At 36.5% G+C, this 5,722-nt stretch overlaps 1 protein-coding gene across 6 annotated transcripts in view; it reads right to left on the bottom strand.

The window, feature by feature from the left end:
- Rev3l (REV3 like, DNA directed polymerase zeta catalytic subunit) overlaps positions 1–5,722 on the bottom strand; it is a 159,074-nt gene that overhangs the window by 109,322 nt on the left and 44,030 nt on the right. Inside the window, exon 1 of one of the 6 annotated variants that reach the window (XM_029542502.1) lies at positions 2,108–2,158. The exons of the other annotated variants lie outside the window; for them this stretch is intronic. The gene's annotated coding sequence lies outside the window, so the exon portion shown is untranslated. Of the gene's footprint in view, positions 1–2,107; positions 2,159–5,722 lie in introns of those variants that run through there. 6 annotated transcript variants of the gene reach the window in all.

Here is a 5,722-nt window from a genome sequence, read left to right as displayed (position 1 = left end):
TGGAGAAGCAGTACTACAGAGTTGCAGTCTAGTGTGCAGCTGGAGAAGCAGTACTACAGAGTTGCAGTCTAGTGAAGAACCTTGCCTTCAGTCCAGAAACCTGTCTGCTACTCTACACTAAAAGATGTGACAAAGAGAGCAATCTTTTAAGAATATTTTTGCAAAATTAATAAAAATTAAAGTATTTTAATCTAGTAAATGGTTTTGAATTCGTACAGACTTAGGATATTAGCTCTTTCTAGGTGACATGTGGATCAGGAAACATTTATTTCTTTGTCTCCAGAAATTTTACTAGGGTATAGTTTATAATAAAAACAATAATTTTATAGAGTATGTTTTGATATGTATATATTGTAAGATGATTAAATAAGGCTAATTAATATATACATTTCCTAGCATACTTATTTTGTGATTAAAATTTTAGTATCCACTCCTAGCCAAAAGGACATTTCTAATTGATAGCTGCTGGCTGAGGAGGGATAGTCAGTTTTCTTCAATGCAATGACACTGGGTATATCAACCACAGTCCAAGGCAGGCCTCACACTCTGGAGTAAGTGGTCAATACAGATCCAAGTCCATGTATTTTGTGGGGTTTGTTATAGTTATTTTGAGAGAAAGAAAGAGCACATGGTTGGGTTTGTATGTGGGCAGGTGGGAGTGATCTGAGAGGAGCTGGAAAAGAGGAAATAATATGATGGAAATATGTTGCATGAAATTCTCAAACAAGTAAAAACATCTTTTAAAAGCTTAGAGAAAACTTAGCTCAAAGCCTTTAAAAAGAAAATAGCTGGTCAATCATTAACTGTTTTAGGCTAGCCGTACAGAGTTCTAAGAATGGAGACTACAACTACCAGCCAGCAAAATTACTAAAGAAATAAAAACAACAAACAAAAATAAACACTGAAGGTGTGGAAAACCTGACTTAAAAAAATTGCTACCGGGGCTGGAGAGATAGATGGCTCAGTGGGTAAGACTGTTCTTCCAGAGGTCCTGAGTTCAATTCCAACAACCACACAGAAGCTTATAACCATCTGTAATGGGATCTTATGTCCTCTGCTGGTCTATCTGAAGAGAACTACAGTGTACTCATAATAAATGAAATAAATAAATCTTTTTTAAAAGGTGGTGGGGGAGGCTGGATTGATGGCTCAGCAGTTAAGAGCACTGGTCACTCCTCCAAAGATCCTGAATTCAGTTCCCAGCAACCACATGGGAGCCCACAAGCATCTGTAATGGGATCTGACGATGCACTCTTCTAGTGTGTCTGAAGACAGCGACAGTGTACTCATATACAAAAAAATAAGTAAATCTTAAAAACAAAACGAAAAAACTTCTACCAACTTGAAAATGTCCAGTTATCAAAGAAAACAATATGGTCTTACTGTAGGTAGTAAAAAAGGACTTCAGAGAAACTGTACCTGATGTACGCTAGCCACAGAACTTACTGGGCAAAGGCTTCAAGGCCAGTTACTACTAATATTTCAAAGAACTAAAGCCACAAAAAAAAATTACACTTTAGTCTCTACCTGTTCTATGTCATTTAAGAGATAAGAGCATAAAGTCATAATTATAAAAATCATGTTGAGGGGTTTAAGGTAAAAAGACGTACTTTGTATGATGGCAACAGTACAAAGTAAGAAGAGAGTGACACACAGCTGACCAAAATTATACACTAAAACTACATAGGAGCTAATCCCAATAATCCCACTGTCAGATGGAGAAGGATAACTACTACGGAGAAAGTAATCTTTAAAACTGTGTAGAAAACAATAAGGGACATAAAAGAGAACAGTAAAAAAAAAACAAAAACAAAAACAAAAATCCACTAAGATAAAAGTAATGGCGGTACAAAAACAAGAGACAAACTACCAAATGTGAGATGTAAAACTATGCAGAGTCAGCCTGGAGTGTGAGACACATTGTATCTCAGTCCACTCCACTCCACTCCATAACTTGACAGAGTATGTCTTTGGAGGTTGTTTTCAACTGAGCCGAGAAGGCCTACAGGCTGGGGACCCCAGAAAACAACAAAGACACAGACCCACCCCTCTCTCTGCTTCCCCACTGTGAACACAGATGAGCACTCTCACACTCCTGCCATCATACCTTCCTGAGAGCCAGAATAAACCTTGGAAGGCCTTGGAAGAAAGAGGACCTGCAACTGAACATGTTAGAAAATTGTTACATTCTTATCTTACATTCTTATAATAATTCCTTTCAAATGCTAACAATTAAAATACTTATAATGTCCTTGTATCTTCCTCTTTTTGTAAGGAAATTAGAATGAAGTGAATTAAGGTCTCTTTCTAGGTTGAACAATTGTAACAGAAAAGTATATTACAACTATTCTTTAATAATTATACTACAAAGTTGTTGAAATAATACATAAAAGCTCATTTAACTTAATTGTTATACAAAAGAAATCAGTAACTACTTTGACTTTTAGTAACTATGAAACTCAATTTTCATACTGCCAAAAGCCCTATACTGCCATTTAACTTAATTGTTATTCAAAAGAAATTAGTAACTACTTTGACTTTTAGTAACTATGAAACTCAATTTGCATACTGCCAAAAGCCCTATACATTTTCTTTTTTGCAAAGCCTGGACTTAAAAAAAATTTTTTTAAACAGCCAACAGCAGTTGTAAGGTTGAATCTCTAAGAAAATAAATGAATATTACTATTTATTTATTAATAAATAATATTAACTTATTAATATTGTCATTAAAATAACTATTATTTCTTAACCTTAGGTAAAAGTAAAATTCCAGTTTTTAAAACAAATAATTTGTTCAGATGTTCTGACCAGAATGATAACACACATTAATTTCTGTGGTTTTTCAATCTAAAGATAAATAATTGAATCTCAAAGTAAAATTAATATTCTGGTTATGACTTGAAAATTCAGCTGGGCTCTCATACCTTTAATCTCAGCAGTAGGGAGGTTGAGGCATGGGGATTTCTGAGTTTGAGGCCAGCCTGGTCTACAAAGTGAGTTTTAGGACAGCCAGGGGTTCACAGAGAAACTGTCTAGAAAGATAGAAGGAGAAGAGGGTAGAAGGGGGGGGGAGGGAGGGAGGGAGGGAGGGAGGGAGGGAGGGAGGGAGGGAGGGGAAGAGAGGAAAAGGAAAAAGGAAACTCATCTTAACAATGGTAATAAGAAAACAAAAAAGACTTATCTAATGAAGTTTGTTTCTTTCACTGCCTGAATACTCAGGGGCTAGAGGGGAAAGAGCAGCTTACTCTTTCACAGGACCTGCGGTGGTCTAATTCCCAGCATCCATATGGCGGTTGACACACATCTGAGGTGAGGGCATCAGCCTATGGCACTTCTGGAAGATGACAAAAACCCTTAGGAGGTGGAGCCCAGTGGAGGGAACTGGGTCACTGGGTGAATATCCCCAAGACAGGATCCCACGTTCCTCTCTTCCTCTGGCTTCCTGAATGTCCTGAAGTAAGCAGCTTTCTCTAATACACAGCTCTACCGTGTATTTCCTCGTCACAAGTTTACAGGCAGTGGTGCAAAGCACTGCACCCTCTTAACAGTGAGCTGGAATACATCCTGACTCCTTGAAAATAAATTCCTCAGGGTTTTTATTTTTTTCTAAGAATGAAAAAATGAATAGCATAATGAGCACTGGATCTAAATAAACATTTTCCAAAAAGAATGCAAAATGGACAATAAGCACATGAAATGATGTCCAACACCAGTCACCATCAATAAAATGCAAGTCAAACTCACAACAAATACTACTTCACTACCCACCAGGATAGTTAACATATAAAAGTTAGAAAAGTCGCCAGGCGTGGTGGCGCACGCCTTTAATCCCAGCACTCTGGAGAAAGAGAAAGGCGGATTTCTGAGTTCGAGGCCAGCCTGGTCTACAAAGTGAGTTCCAGGACAGCCAGGGCTACACAGAGAAACCCTGTCTCAGGGGAGAAAAAAAAAAAAAAAAAAAGTTAGAAAAGTCAGAAAGAAACTGAAAATCTCACCCACTGCATGTCAATACAAAAATGTGCATAGGAACACTCATAGCAACATTTTAATAGTCTAAAGGTAGAAACAATTTCACCTGTCCATCAACTAACAAAAAAGATTAACATAATGCAAAATACCCATCCAAAGAAATGTTATTCATTGACTTAAAAAAAAATGAAGTGTAGATATATATTATATAGATGACCCTTAAATAAAGCCAGGCACAAAAACTATGTATCATATGATTCCACTTATAAGAAATATCCAAAACACTTTTTTTAGACTTACTTATTTAATATACATGAGTGCTCTATTTGCATGTATGTCTACGAGAAATTACAGACAGTTGTGAGCCACCTTGTAGGTGCTGGGAACTGAACTTGGGATCTCTCGAAGAGTATCCAGTGCTCTTAACTGCTGGGCCATCTCCTTAGCTCCCAGAATAGACAAAATTTTTGAGGCTGAAAACAAGATTGATGGTTACTCATGCCTAGGAAATTGGCATAAGAAGAGGAGTGACTGCTTCTAGGTACACAGGATATTTCTGAGCGATAGAAATACTCTAGAATGTAGTGCTGGCTGCCCAGGGCTGAATGTATCACAGATCACAGACTTGAACAGATTAGGTGAGTGATATGGCATATGAATTACAGCCTAACAAAGCTATTAGAATAGATTTACATCTATCTATACTGTTTACTTTTGAAGCTTCTAATGAGAAGGCTTAACTTTGAATATTCCATTAGAATAGATGTATTTATCAAAACTATTGGATTTATCACAAAAATTATGAATACATTGGGAAAATAATCATTAGGCACTAAAGCCACTTATAAATCTTTATTTCTCTTTAGAGATATATTGAATATAGGACTAGTAAACCTTAGGACACTTTATATTTTGTCACTTTATAGAGATTCAATCAACATTAAGTAGCAAAATAGCTAAAATTCGGGAATTATGAATATGAGAAAAGGTTTCCCAACAAAAGCTAACTTGCTTTTAGTATTTAATATTTTACTGTCAAAACAAAAGAATCTCCCGTTCTTTAAAACTCTCCACTCATATTTAATATCCTGCAACTTTTGTATATGAATTTAAAAGTTTTCTTAGGATTACATTTAATTAGTCAGAGCACTGAACTGATAGCCCAGTGACTTCTAAACATGGATGGTCATTGAGAAGACTTAAAAACAAATTATAAAAATTCACAGACAGATGTTTTAGGCAGAAATATACTACCCAAACCTGCTAAATAGAATGCAAACAGGGCGGGGACCAATACCTTTAAAGTTCTCTTTTTGTGTTTTTCATTGTTTTTTAAAGAGAAGCTGTCCTTTTGAGGGGAGGGGAATGTCATCCTAAAGTTAGAGTATATTTACAATTAGTCTAATCCACCTTCGGACATTACCCTGTTTTGCAAGGTGTGCAAACAGCGATGACAGTATTCTAAACCCTTCTCTCCCAACTCCCATCTCTCACAACAATGCTACCATTCACTGAATACATCATTGTCTTTGTTGTTTTTAACAAAAGTCCATCAACTAAGATCAGGGAAATGAAAACTGAGTTGTGTTGATTCATACCCATAATTCAAGTAATAGACTAAGGCAGAGGATTGCTACAAGTCTGGTTAACAAAGTGAGATTACACACCCCCCTCCCCTCAGAGAGAGAGAGAGAGAGAGAGAGAGAGAGAGAGAGAGAGAGAGAGAGAAGGAGCAAGAGACCAATCAGAAGAA

The sequence above is a fragment of the Mus pahari genome, chromosome 9 (genome assembly GCF_900095145.1).
Source record: "Mus pahari chromosome 9, PAHARI_EIJ_v1.1, whole genome shotgun sequence".
In the NCBI taxonomy this organism is placed as follows: domain Eukaryota; kingdom Metazoa; phylum Chordata; class Mammalia; order Rodentia; family Muridae; genus Mus; species Mus pahari.
This window is presented reverse-complemented; position numbering and strand designations above follow the sequence as displayed.